Below are 12,500 nucleotides of genomic sequence, written 5' to 3'. Positions count from 1 at the left end.
TCCCCAGCCTGGCTAGGGTTCGGAAGGTGGGACCGGACCCGGGGCTTGAACTCCATCTGGCCAGGCCCCGAGGGTGCTGGAGCCCCCTGTCCCGCAGGCCATCAGTGGGTCCGGGCGCTGGGGACGGGGCTCCACCGGTTCCCGGGGAGGCTCTCCCCAGCCTGGCTAGGGTTCGGAAGGTGGGACCGGACCCGGGGCTTGAACTCCATCTGGCCAGGCCCCGAGGGTGCTGGTACCCCTCCGTCCAGCAATCCGGCCGGGGGTCCGGGGCGCCCGGGACGGAGGGTCCACCGGGGGCCCAGGGGAGGCTCTCCCCGGCCCGGCCTAGGGTTCGGAAAGCCGGGACTGGGGCCGGGGACCGGGCCCGGGGCTTGAGCCCCGTCCGGCAGGGCCCAGTGGTGCGGGAATCCCCCCTCCGTCCTGCAAGCCGGCCGGGGGTCGGAGGCGCCCGGGACGGAGGGTCCATCAGGGCCCGGGGAGGCCTGAAGCCCCGGAGCCCTGCAGCCCCAGAGACCTGCAGCTTTGCAGCCCCCGGAACCCTGCAGCCCCAGAGCCCTGCAGCTCCGGGGCAGGCAGATTGGCGTCATTTTGGTCCCGGCCATCTGGTCGCCCCTCTCGCCTCGGCCATCTGGTCGCCCTGGAAGTCATGATGAGGTGCCATTCGCCTCCCGGATCCCAGCCAGGGCTCCAGGAGGTCGGGTACTTTCGCGCCTTGGGTCCCCTCTGTCACCTCGTGTGCACAGATTGCAAGAAAGTCAGGTAATTTCCCTCCGGATTACTAGGGACAGGGTACGCCCGGACACCCCTCCAAGGTTGGTGGTTCTCTGCTAGGGGGACCAGATGGGCTATGCCTGGGTAACACCTCCCTAGGCCACCCGGGGCTTCCTTCCTCCAGGCCAACGGCTTGTCAAATTGCCCAGGACGGGCTCCATGGCTCTTGGGCAGTCGTCCCCCGGGCGTCCGGGGCTCCATCCCTGCCGACGGCATGGAAAAGTGCCCGGGACGGGCTCCATACGTCCCGGGCAGTCCTCCCCCGGGCGTCCGGGGCACCCATCTCCAGGAGGCCAACAGCATGGCAAAGTACCCGGGACGGGCTCCATGGGTCCCGGGCAGTCCTCCCCCAGGCATCCGGGGCTTCCATCTCCAGGCCAACGGCAGGTCAAAGTGCCCAGGACGGGCTCCACGGGTCCCTGGCAGTCCTCCCCCACCGGGCGTCCGGGGCTCCCTTCCCCAGGCCAACGGCATGCCAGAGTGCCCAGGACGGGCTCCACGAGTCCCGGGCGTCCGGGGCTCCCTTCCCCGGGACACCGGCTTGTCAGAGTGCCCATGACGGGCTCCACGGGTCCCGGGTATCTGGGACTCCCTTCCCTGGGCCAACGGCATGCCGGAGTTCCCAGGACAGGCTCCACGGGTCCCGGGCGTCCGGGGCTCCCTTCCCCGGTCCGACGGCTTGTCAGAGTGCCCAGGACGGGCTCCACGGCTCCCGGGCGTCCGGGGTTCCCTTCCCCGGGTCAGCGGCATGTCAGAGTGCCCAGGACGAGTTCCACGGGTCCCGGGCAGTCCTCCCCCGGGCGTCCGGGGCTCCCTTCCCCGGGCCGTCGGCAGGTCAGAGTGCCCAGGACGGGCTCCATGGGTCCCGGACAGTCCTCCCCCCGGGCGTCCGGGGCTCCCTTCCCCGGGCAGACGGCAGGTCAGAGTGCCCAGGACGGGCTCCACGGGTCCCGGGCAGTCCTCCCCCCGGGCGTCCGGCGCTCCCTTCTCCAGGCCGATGGCAGGTCAGAGTGACCAGGACGGGCTCCACGGGTCCCGGGCAGTCCTCTCCCGGGCGTACGTGGTTGTCCGACAGATTCGGGCAGATGTGCTTTTACGAACCGGATCGGAATCGGCCCAAATAATAATAATAATAATAATAATCCACATTTGTAAGGCGCACAATCACCCGTAAGGGTCTCTAGGCGCTAGGGGCCGTTGGGAAGATTAAGCAAGCTATTGCCCAGAGTCACATGGTGCTGGGCTAATCTGCCGCCGGTGCCGGGGATCGAACCGTGATCCCCAGATTCCAGAGTCAGCCGCCCTAGCCGCGGCGCCAGCTATTTCCCAGAGCAGGGGTGCCCAAACCTGTCCTGGCGGGCCGTATCCATGCCAGATTTTTGGGATATCCCCATCTGGTGATCACGGTTCGATCCCCGGCGCCGGCGGCAGATCAGAGTGCCCAGGACGGGGTCCATGTGACCCGGGCAGTCCTATCCCCTGGGTGTACGTGGTTGTCCGACATGTCGGTCGTATTTGCTTTTACGTACCGGATCGGAATCGGCCCCCATAAAATCGTACGTAAAGTATATAGCAAATCAACCTGAAATCTGCTGGGTCAGAAAGGGCTCGATTCCGATCCGTGTCGGAAGGTTAGGAGTCCGTACGAATTTGTCGGGACGGCATGGCAGAGTGCCCGGGACGGGCTCCATGCGTCCCGGGCATTCGTCCCCCGGGCGTCCGGGGCTACATCCAGGCTGACGGTATGGCAGAGTGCCCGGGTCGGGCTCCATGGTTTTCACGGTGGTCCTCCCCTGGGTGTCAGGGGGCTCCTGGCCGACGGCATGGAAAAGTACCCAGGACGGGCTCCATGCGTCCCGGGCATTTGTCCCCCGGGCGTCCGGGGCTCCATCCAGGCCGACGGCATGGCAGAGTGCCCGGGTCGGGCTCCATGGTTTCCAGGGTGGTCCTCCCCAGGGTGTCGGGGCGCTCCATGCCGAAGGCATGGAAAAGTGCCCAGGACGGGCTCCATGCGTCCCGGGCATTTGTCCCCCGGGCGTCCGGGGCTCCATCCAGGCCGACGGCATGGCAGAGTACCCGGGTCGGGCTCCATGGCTTTCACGGTGGTCCTCCCCTGGGTGTCTGGGGGCTCCAGGCCGAAGGCATGGAAAAGTGCCCAGGACGGGCTCCATGCATCCCGGGCACGGGCACGGGGACGGGGACAGGGTCGGGAGAGTCCAGGCGGCTTCACTTCCGTGTCCAGCCATCTGATCGCCCAGATTCCCTCGGCCATCTGGTCGCCCGGATCCCCTCGGGCATCTGGTCGCCCGCAACGCTTTCCTATGGGGCGACCAGATGGCCGAACTTCCCTGGAAGTCCCGATGAGGTGCCATTCGCCGCCCGGATCCCAGCGAGGGCTCCAGGAGGTTGGGTACATTCGCGCCTTGGGTCCCCTCTGTCACCTCGCGTGCACAGATTACAAGAAAAGGGGGTAATTTTCCTCCGGATTACTAGGGAGAAGGGTACGCCCGGACACCCCTCCGAGGCTGGTGGTTCTCTGCCATGGGGACCAGATGGGCTATGCCTGGGCAACACCTCCCTAGGCCACCCGGGGCTTCCTTCCTCCAGGCCAACTGCATGTCAAATTGCCCAGGACGGGCTCCATGGCTCCTGGGCAGTCGTCCCCCGGGCGTCCGGGGCTCCATCCAGGCTGACGGCATTGAAAAGTGCCCAGGACGGGCTCCATGCGTCCCGGGCATTCGTCCCCTGGGCGTCCGGGGCTCCATCTAGGCTGACGGTATGGCAGAGTGCCCGGGTCGGGCTCCATGGTTTTCACGGTGGTCCTCCCCTGGGTGTCTGGGGGCTCCAGGCCGAAGGCATGGAAAAGTGCCCAGGACGGGCTCCATGCGTCCCGGGCATTCGTCCCCCGGGCGTCCGGGGCACCCATCTCCATGAGGCCAACGGCATTGGCAAAGTACCCAGGACGGGCTCCATGGGTCCCGGGCAGACCTCCCCCCGGGGCGTCCGGGGCACCCACCTCCAGGCCGACGGCATGTCAAAGTACCCAGGACGGGCTCCATGGGTCCCGGGCAGCTTCCCCCGGGGCGTCCGGGGCACCCACCTCCAGGCCGACGGCATGTCAAAGTACCCAGGACGGGCTCCACGGGTCCCGGGCATTCCTCCCCCAGGTCGTCCGGGCCCTAGAGCTCCGGTGGTCCAACCTGCGCCTGAGGCCCAGCCGGGGTCCAAGAGCCCTGCCTTGCGTGGGCAGGCAGTCAGGAACCCTACCGCGAAGGCTTGGGATGGATGGGGAGCTGGGAGTCCTTTCGATCCCGGCCCTCTGGTCGCCCGCGATGCTTTCCAATGGGGCGACCAGATGGCCGGGCTTCCCTGGAAGTCCCGATGAGGTGCCATTCGGCTCCTGGATCCCAGCTAGGGCTCCATGAGGTCGGGTTCTTTTACGCCTTGGGTCCCCTCTGTCACCTCGCGTGCACGGATTGCAAGAAAGGGGGGTAATTTCCCTCCGGATTACTAGGGGCAGGGTACGCCCGGACACCTCTCCAGGGCTGGTGGTTCTCTGCCCGGGGGACCAGATGAGATATGCCTGGGCAACACCTCTCCCGGGCGTCTGGGGGCTCCATTCTCCGGGCCAACGGCATGGCTCAATGCCCAGGACGGGCTCCACGTGTCCCGGACAGACCTCCCCTGGGCGTCCGGGGCACCCATCTCCATGAGGCCAACGGGATGGCAAAGTACCCGGGAAGGGCTCCACGGGTCCCGGGCAGCCTTCCCCCGGGCGTCCGGGGCTCCCACCTTTAGGCCGACGGCATGTCACACTGCCCAGGACGGGCTCCATGGGCCCCGGACAGACCTCCCCCGGGCGTCCGGGGCACCCATCTCCAGGAGGCCAACGGGATGGCAAAGTACCCGGGAAGGGCTCCACGGGTCCCGGGCAGCCTTCCCCCGCTCGTCCGGGGCTCCCACCTCCAGGCCGACGGCATGTCACAGTGCCCAGGACGGGCCCCATGGGCCCCGGACAGCCCTCCCCCCGGGCGTTCGGGGCACATATCTCCAGGAGGCCAACGGCGTTGCAAAGTACCCGGAAAGGACTCCACGGGTACCGGGCAGTCCTCCCCCCGGGCGTCCGGGGCACCCATCTCCATGAGGCCAACGGCATTGGCAAAGTACCCGGGAGGGGCTCCACGGGTCCCGGGCAGGCCTCCCCCGGGCGTCCAGGGCACCCACCTCAAGGCCGACGGCATGTAAAAGTGCCCAGGACGGGCTCCATGGGTCCCGGGCAGCCCACCCCCGGGCATCCGGGGCACCCATCTCCAGGAGGCCAACGGCGTTGCAAAGTACCCGGGAAGGGCTCCACGGGTACCGGGCAGTCCTCCCCCGGGCGTCCGGGGGCTCCCTTCTCCAGGCCGACGGCATGGTTCAATGCCCAGGACGGGACGTCAAGTGGCCAGGACGGGCTCCATGCGTCCCGGGCATTCGTCCCGGGACGGGGACGGGGTGGGGAAGAGTCCAGGCGGCTTCACCTCCATGTATGTGAAAAAATTCCTAGGCAATCATAAACAAGGAAACTAATGCAAGGAGGGACGGACGACTAAATAAATGCATATACATACAAGTACTATTTATTTATCAAAAAAACCATATATTGTACACAGAGTTGTTTAAAAAAACAGTTCATAAATCACAATAGACACAATAAACAATTCATAAATCACAATAAACACAATAAATTATTAAAAACAATAATAAGACATCAATATCAAAATAGAACAACAATTAATAATAAAACCAGGGGTGGCAAATTTATTTCGACGCGCGTTTCGGCGTGCAAGACAACGCCTTCTTCAGGAGCCACACAATTTTCTGCAATGTAACAGAAAAATACATATTATAACAACCCTATTTTTTGATTAAAATCATTAGTTAATGCATTACTACTTTAGTCAAAAATGTTTGTCCTCCACTCCTTAGCTATTTGACACTATTTGTGTAACACAAGGTTATATTCAACACAGCACAATAAAAAACAGCATGATTAACATAAGGTTAACATAATAAAAACCATCTGTTAATACATAACTATTATTTGCAAAGAAATTATTCTAAACCATACATTTATACAAAAAGAACATGGGTTCATGCAATCATCATATTTGATCTACCGAAAATACAAAAACGTCTATGTCCTGTTATATTTAGCAAAGACATTCCTTATTGTATCAAAAACCCAATACATAGAGTACATGTAATTGGACTTACTAAAATCAAGGATGGGGAATGATTATCTTCGTGCCCTTTCCTAATATGGCTACAATTCCTAACGTGCACCGCAGAGAGTCCACAGGGAATAGGGTATTTCTTACATCAGTGGTAAGTTTACCTATTTATTCAAGGATGGGAAATACCAATGAGAAAATTGCAAGGCATATTCCGTTAGAGCTAACTAACCAAAGAGTGCCTAAATTATCTCACCTTTTTAATCATATCCAAAGTTCTTTGATTAAGGACATCTGACTTGCAATATAAGGTGCAGCGCGATAAGTAGAAGAATAAAAAATGGTTTTATCTGTGTTAAAAAAAGGGGAAAAACACGATAGTGCTAATTAACATATTTTTTATATATATGTAAGTGCATGATGCAAGCACATGTCTTGTTATTCAGTGAATCCTCTATATACACTTTCAAACTCACCAAAGAATTAGTTTTTCACGGTGCAATCTTTAAAGCCTTTCCAAATCGGCTGTAAGTTGCTTCCTTATTTGTAGTTGCTCGTGGCTCAAAACAGGGTAATGTCGAGCTAGTCTCTGCAGGGAAAAGTAAATAAACCAAGCAGCCCTGAGTTAAATAGGGCAGTAGTTCTACCATCATTCTCACTTAAATGTGACATAACAGACACCAGACGCTGGATAGAACTATAATCTGTTTTTTAAAAAAAGTTTTACGGTAAGCGGTTGTATTTAAACTAGCACCTATGTTTCTCCGTTTATTTTATAAACGTTGCAAAGCCATCGTAAACGGCTCAGTTAAGTGAGAATGATGGTAGAACTACTGCCCTATTTAACTCAGGGCTGCTTGGTTTATTTACTTTTCCCTGCAGAGACTAGCTCGACATTACCCTGTTTTGAGCCACGAGCAACTACAAATAAGGAAGCAACTTACAGCCGATTTGGAAAGGCTTTAAAGATTGCACCGTGAAAAACTAATTCTTTGGTGAGTTTGAAAGTGTATATAGAGGATTCACTGAATAACAAGACATGTGCTTGCATCATGCACTTACATATATATAAAAAATATGTTAATTAGCACTATCGTGTTTTTCCCCTTTTTTTAACACAGATAAAACCATTTTTTATTCTTCTACTTATCGCGCTGCACCTTATATTGCAAGTCAGATGTCCTTAATCAAAGAACTTTGGATATGATTAAAAAGGTGAGATAATTTAGGCACTCTTTGGTTAGTTAGCTCTAACGGAATATGCCTTGCAATTTTCTCATTGGTATTTCCCATCCTTGAATAAATAGGTAAACTTACCACTGATGTAAGAAATACCCTATTCCCTGTGGACTCTCTGCGGTGCACGTTAGGAATTGTAGCCATATTAGGAAAGGGCACGAAGATAATCATTCCCCATCCTTGATTTTAGTAAGTCCAATTACATGTACTCTATGTATTGGGTTTTTGATACAATAAGGAATGTCTTTGCTAAATATAACAGGACATAGACGTTTTTGTATTTTCGGTAGATCAAATATGATGATTGCATGAACCCATGTTCTTTTTGTATAAATGTATGGTTTAGAATAATTTCTTTGCAAATAATAGTTATGTATTAACAGATGGTTTTTATTATGTTAACCTTATGTTAATCATGCTGTTTTTTATTGTGCTGTGTTGAATATAACCTTGTGTTACACAAATAGTGTCAAATAGCTAAGGAGTGGAGGACAAACATTTTTGACTAAAGTAGTAATGCATTAACTAATGATTTTAATCAAAAAATAGGGTTGTTATAATATGTATTTTTCTGTTACATTGCAGAAAATTGTGTGGCTCCTGAAGAAGGCGTTGTCTTGCACGCCGAAACGCGCGTCGAAATAAATTTGCCACCCCTGGTTTTATTATTAATTGTTGTTCTATTTTGATATTGATGTCTTATTATTGTTTTTAATAATTTATTGTGTTTATTGTGATTTATGAATTGTTTATTGTGTCTATTGTGATTTATGAACTGTTTTTTTAAACAACTCTGTGTACAATATATGGTTTTTTTGATAAATAAATAGTACTTGTATGTATATGCATTTATTTAGTCGTCCGTCCCTCCTTGCATTAGTTTCCTTGTTTATGATTGCCTAGGAATTTTTTCACATACCTGTTTATTTCCCTGTCCTAGGAATCATTATTTCTATTCAGGGGGCCCTTGTTTTTCACATAGGCTTCACCTCCATGCCCAGCCATCTGGTCGCCCGGATTCCCTCGGCCATCTGGTCGCCCGGATCCCCTCGGGCATCTGGTCGCCCGCAACGCTTTCCTATGGGGGGGACCAGATGGCCGAACTTCCCTGGAAGTCTTAATGAGGTGCCATTCGCCTCCCGGATCCCAGCGAGGGCTCCATGAGGTCGGGTTCTTTCACGCCTTGGGTCCCCTCTGTCACCTCGCGTGCACAGATTGCAAGAAAGGGGGGTAATTTGCCTCCGGATTACTATGGGGCAGGGTATGCCCGGACACCCCTCCAGGGTTGGTGGTTCTCTGCCATGGGGACCAGATGGGATATGCCTGGGCAACACCTCCCTAGGCCACCCGGAGCTTCCTTCCTCCAGGCCAACTGCATGTCAAATTGCCCAGGACGGGCTCCATGGCTCTTGGGCAGTCGTCCCCCGGGCGTCCGGTGCTCCATCCAGGCCGACGGCATGGCAGAGTGCCCGGGACAGGCTCCATGCGTCCCGGGCCTTCGCCCCCCCGGGCGTCCGGGGCTCCATCCAGGCTGACGGCATGGCAGAGTGCCCAGGACGGGCTCCACGGGCCCCGGTCATCCGGGGCACCCTTCCCCGGGCCAGCGGCATGTCAGAGTGCCCAGGACCAGTTCCACGGGTCCCGGGCAGTCCTCCCCCGGGCGTCCGGGGCTCCCTTCCCCGGGCCAAAGCATTTCAGAGTGCCCAGGACGGGCTCCACGGGTTCCGGGCGTCCAGGTCTCCCTTCCCCGGGCCAACGGCTTGTCAGAGTGCCCAGGACGGGCTCCACGGGCCCCGGGCGTCCGGGGCACCCTTCCCCGGGCCAGCGGCATGTCAGAGTGCCCAGGACGAGTTCCACGGGTCCCGGGCAGTCCTCCCCCCCGGGTGTCCGGGGCTCCCTTCCCCGGGCCAAAGCATTTCAGAGTGCCCAGGACGGGCTCCACGGGTCCCGGACGTCCGGGGCTCCCTTCCCCGGGCCAACGGCATACAGGAGTGCCCAGGACGGGCTCCACGGGTCCCGGACGTCCGGGGCTCCCTTCCCCGGGCCAACGGCATACAGGAGTGCCCAGGACGGGCTCCACAGGTCCCGGTCGTCTGGGGCTCCCTTCCCCGGGCCAACGGCTTGTCAGAGTGCCAAGGACGGGCTCCACGGGTCCCGGTCGTCTGGGGTCCCTCCCCCGGGCCAACAGCAGGTCAGAGTGCCCAGGACGGGCTCCACGGGTCCCGGGCAGCCCACCCCCCGGGCGTTCGGGGCACCCATCTCCAGGAGGCCAACGGCGTTGCAAAGTACCCGGGAAGGGCTCCACGGGTACCGGGCAGTCCTCCCCCGGGCGTCCGGGGCTCCCTTCTCCAGGCCAACGGCATGGTTCAATGCCCAGGACGGGCTCCATGGGTCCGGGGAGACGTCCCATGCGCCTCCGGGCTTGGGAGCCCCGGCTGGGTCCAGGGGCCCGGGCGGGCCACGGGTCGGGTGCTCCGGCCCTGGTCCCTGTCTCCCAGCCTACCGCACTGCCAAGGGCCTAGGAATGGGTTCCGTTGTTCCCGGGGAGCCTCCCCTTGCTTGGCTGGGTTCAGGAGCAGTGGCTAGGGCCCCTGAGGGCCCGGGGAGGGCGGCCTCCCCACCCCGGGCTCTGTCCTTGGTCCTGCTGCGTGGCAGGGTGCCCGGGACGGGGTCCGGAGGGACCGGGGAGGCGTCCCATGCACCTCCGGGCTTGGGAGCCCCGGCTCGGTCCAGGGGCCCGGGCGGGCCCCGGGTCGGGTGCTCCGGCCCTGGTCCCTGTCTCCCAGCCTACCGCACTGCCAAGGGCCTAGGAACGGGTTCCGTTGTTCCCGGGGAGCCTCCCCTTGCTTGGCTGGGTTCAGGAGCAGTGGCTAGGGCCCCTGAGGGCCCGGGGAGGGCGGCCTCCCCACCCCGGGCTCTGTCCTTGGTCCTGCTGCATGGCAGGGTGCCCGGGACGGGGTCCGGAGGGACCGGGGAGGCGTCCCATGCACCTCCGGGCTTGGGAGCCCCGGCTGGGTCCAGGGGCCCGGCCGGGCCCCGGGTCGGGTGCTCCGGCCCAGGGCCCTGTCTCCCAGCCTGCCGCACTGCCAATGGCCCGGGAAGGGGTTCCGATGTGCCCGGGGAGCCCCCCCTTGCTTGGCTGGGTTCAGGAGCAGTGGCTAGGGCCCCTGAGGGCCCGGGGAGGGCGGCCTCCCCACCCCGGGCTCTGTCCTTGGTCCTGCTGCGTGGCATGGTGCCCGGGACGGGGTCCGGAGGGACCGGGGAGGCGTCCCATGCACCTCCGGGCTTGGGAGCCCCGGCTGCGTCCAGGGGCCCGGCCGGGCCCCGGGTCGGGTGCTCCGGCCCTGGGCCCTGTCTCCCAGCCTGCCGCACTGCCAAGGGCCCGGGAAGGGGTTCCGATGTGCCCGGGGAGCCTCCCCTTGCTTGGCTGGGTTCAGGAGCAGTGGCTAGGGCCCCTGAGGGCCCGGGGAGGGCGGCCTCCCCACCCCGGGCTCTGTCCTTGGTCCTGCTGCGTGGCAGGGTGCCCGGGACGGGGTCTGGAGGGATCGGGGAGGCGTCCCATGCGCCTCCGGGCTTGGGAGCCCCGGCTGGGTCCAGGGGCCCGGGCGGGCCCCGGGTCGGGTGCTCCGGCCCTGGGCCCTGTCTCCCAGCCTGCCGCACGGCCAAGGGCCCGGGAAGGGGTTCCGATGTGCCCGGGGAGCCTCCCCTTGCTTGGCTGGGTTCAGGAGCAGTGGCTAGGGCCCCTGAGGGCCCGGGGAGGGCGGCCTCCCCACCCCGGGCTCTGTCCTTGGTCCTGCTGCGTGGCAGGGTGCCCGGGACGGGGTCCGGAGGGACCGGGGAGGCGTCCCATGCGCCTCCGGGCTTGGGAGCCCCGGCTGGGTCCAGGGGCCCGGGCGGGCCCCGGGTCGGGTGCTCAGGCCCTGGGCCCTGTCTCCCAGCCTGCCGCACTGCCAAGGGCCCGGAAAGGGGTTCCGATGTGCCCGGGGAGCCTCCCCTTGCTTGTCTGTGTTCAGGAGCTCCATCCGGGGCCCCTGAGGGCCCCGGGGAGGGTGGCCTCCCCACCCCGGGCTCCGTCCTGGGTCCTGCCGCGGGGCAGGGTGCCCGGGATGGGGTCCGGCGGGCCCGGGGAGGCTTCCCCTGTGCCTCCGGGCCTGGGAGCCCCGGCTGGGTCCAGGGGCCCGGTCGGGGCCCCGGGTCGGGCGCTCCGGCCCTGGGCCCGGTCCCCCGGGCTGCCGCTCCACCCAGGGCCCAGGACAGGGGTCAGTCGGTCCCTTGCAGGCCTCCCCTGCTTGTCAAGGTGTAAGCGGGCCCCGGGTCGGAGGGCCCGCCGGCCCCTGGCAGCCTCCATGGCTGTGGCCCGGCTGGGGCCCCGGGCCTCCGGCCCGCCATGCCCCGGGCGCCCGCTCCCTCCTTCGTGGGGGCACGGGGCGACCGGATGGCGTCCCTTTCGTGCCCGGCCATCTGGTCGCCCGGATCCCCTCGGCCATCTGGTCTCCCGGATCCCCTCGGCCATCTGGTCTCCAGGATCCCCTCGGCCATCTGGTCTCCCGGATCGCCTCGGCCATCTGGTCGCCCGCAATGCTTTCCAATGGGGGCGACCAGATGGCCGAACTTCCCTGGAAGTCCCGATGAGGTGCCATTTGCCTCCCGGATCCCAGCGAGGGCTCCAGGAGGTCGGGTACTTTTGCGCCTTGGGTCCCCTCTGTCACCTCTAGTGCACGGATTACAAGAAAGGGGGGTAATTTTCCTCCGGATTACTAGGGAGAGGGTCAGTCAGACCTCCGTGTGGTCTGGCGATTCTGAATCAGGGGAAGGCAGGACCCGGGCCCTCCCGCCGGGGCCCCCAGGGGCCTGGGTACGCACCTGCTGCTTAGCCCCCTTGCCGATGGGCCTTTTCCTCCGAGTTTGCTCAGGCAGGTCCCGCGAGGTCTGGCCATGCTGAGACGGGGCCAGGCAGCACCCGGGCCCGCCCGCCGGGGCCCCCAGGGGCCCGGGAATGCACCTGCCTCTCAGCCCTTTCCCGATGGTCCTTTTTCTCCGAGTTTTTTTCCACAGTCTGACCTCCGATAGGTCTGGCGGTTCCGAATCAGGGGAAGGCAGGACCCGGGCCCGCCCGCCGGGGCCCCCAGGGGCCCGGGTACGCACCTGCCGCTCAGCCCCCTTGCCGATGGGCCTTTTCCTCCGAGTTTGCTCAGGCAGGCCTCCCCGAGGTCTGGCCATGCCGAGACAGGGACAGGCAGCACCCGGGCCCGCCTCGCGGGGCCCCCAGGGGCCCGG

General features: G+C 61.4%; 2 long non-coding RNA genes across 2 annotated transcripts; one reads left to right on the top strand and one right to left on the bottom strand.

Annotated features, from left to right (window-relative positions):
• Positions 1-5,519: 5,519 nt before the first annotated feature.
• LOC144824693 (uncharacterized) lies at positions 5,520-6,567 on the bottom strand. Its single transcript, XR_013609064.1, has 4 exons — positions 6,461-6,567; positions 6,241-6,334; positions 6,028-6,148; positions 5,520-5,631 (listed from the first exon to the last, which is right to left on the bottom strand). It is a non-coding gene; the product is annotated as an uncharacterized LOC144824693 (long non-coding RNA).
• Positions 6,568-6,872: 305 nt separating this feature from the next.
• Positions 6,873-7,920, top strand: LOC144824692 (uncharacterized). The gene is made up of 4 exons (XR_013609063.1): positions 6,873-6,979; positions 7,106-7,199; positions 7,292-7,412; positions 7,809-7,920. It is a non-coding gene; the product is annotated as an uncharacterized LOC144824692 (long non-coding RNA).
• Positions 7,921-12,500: the final 4,580 nt, after the last annotated feature.

The sequence above is a fragment of the Lissotriton helveticus genome, chromosome 3_1 (genome assembly GCF_964261635.1).
Source record: "Lissotriton helveticus chromosome 3_1, aLisHel1.1, whole genome shotgun sequence".
Lineage (NCBI taxonomy): Eukaryota > Metazoa > Chordata > Amphibia > Caudata > Salamandridae > Lissotriton > Lissotriton helveticus.
This window is presented reverse-complemented; position numbering and strand designations above follow the sequence as displayed.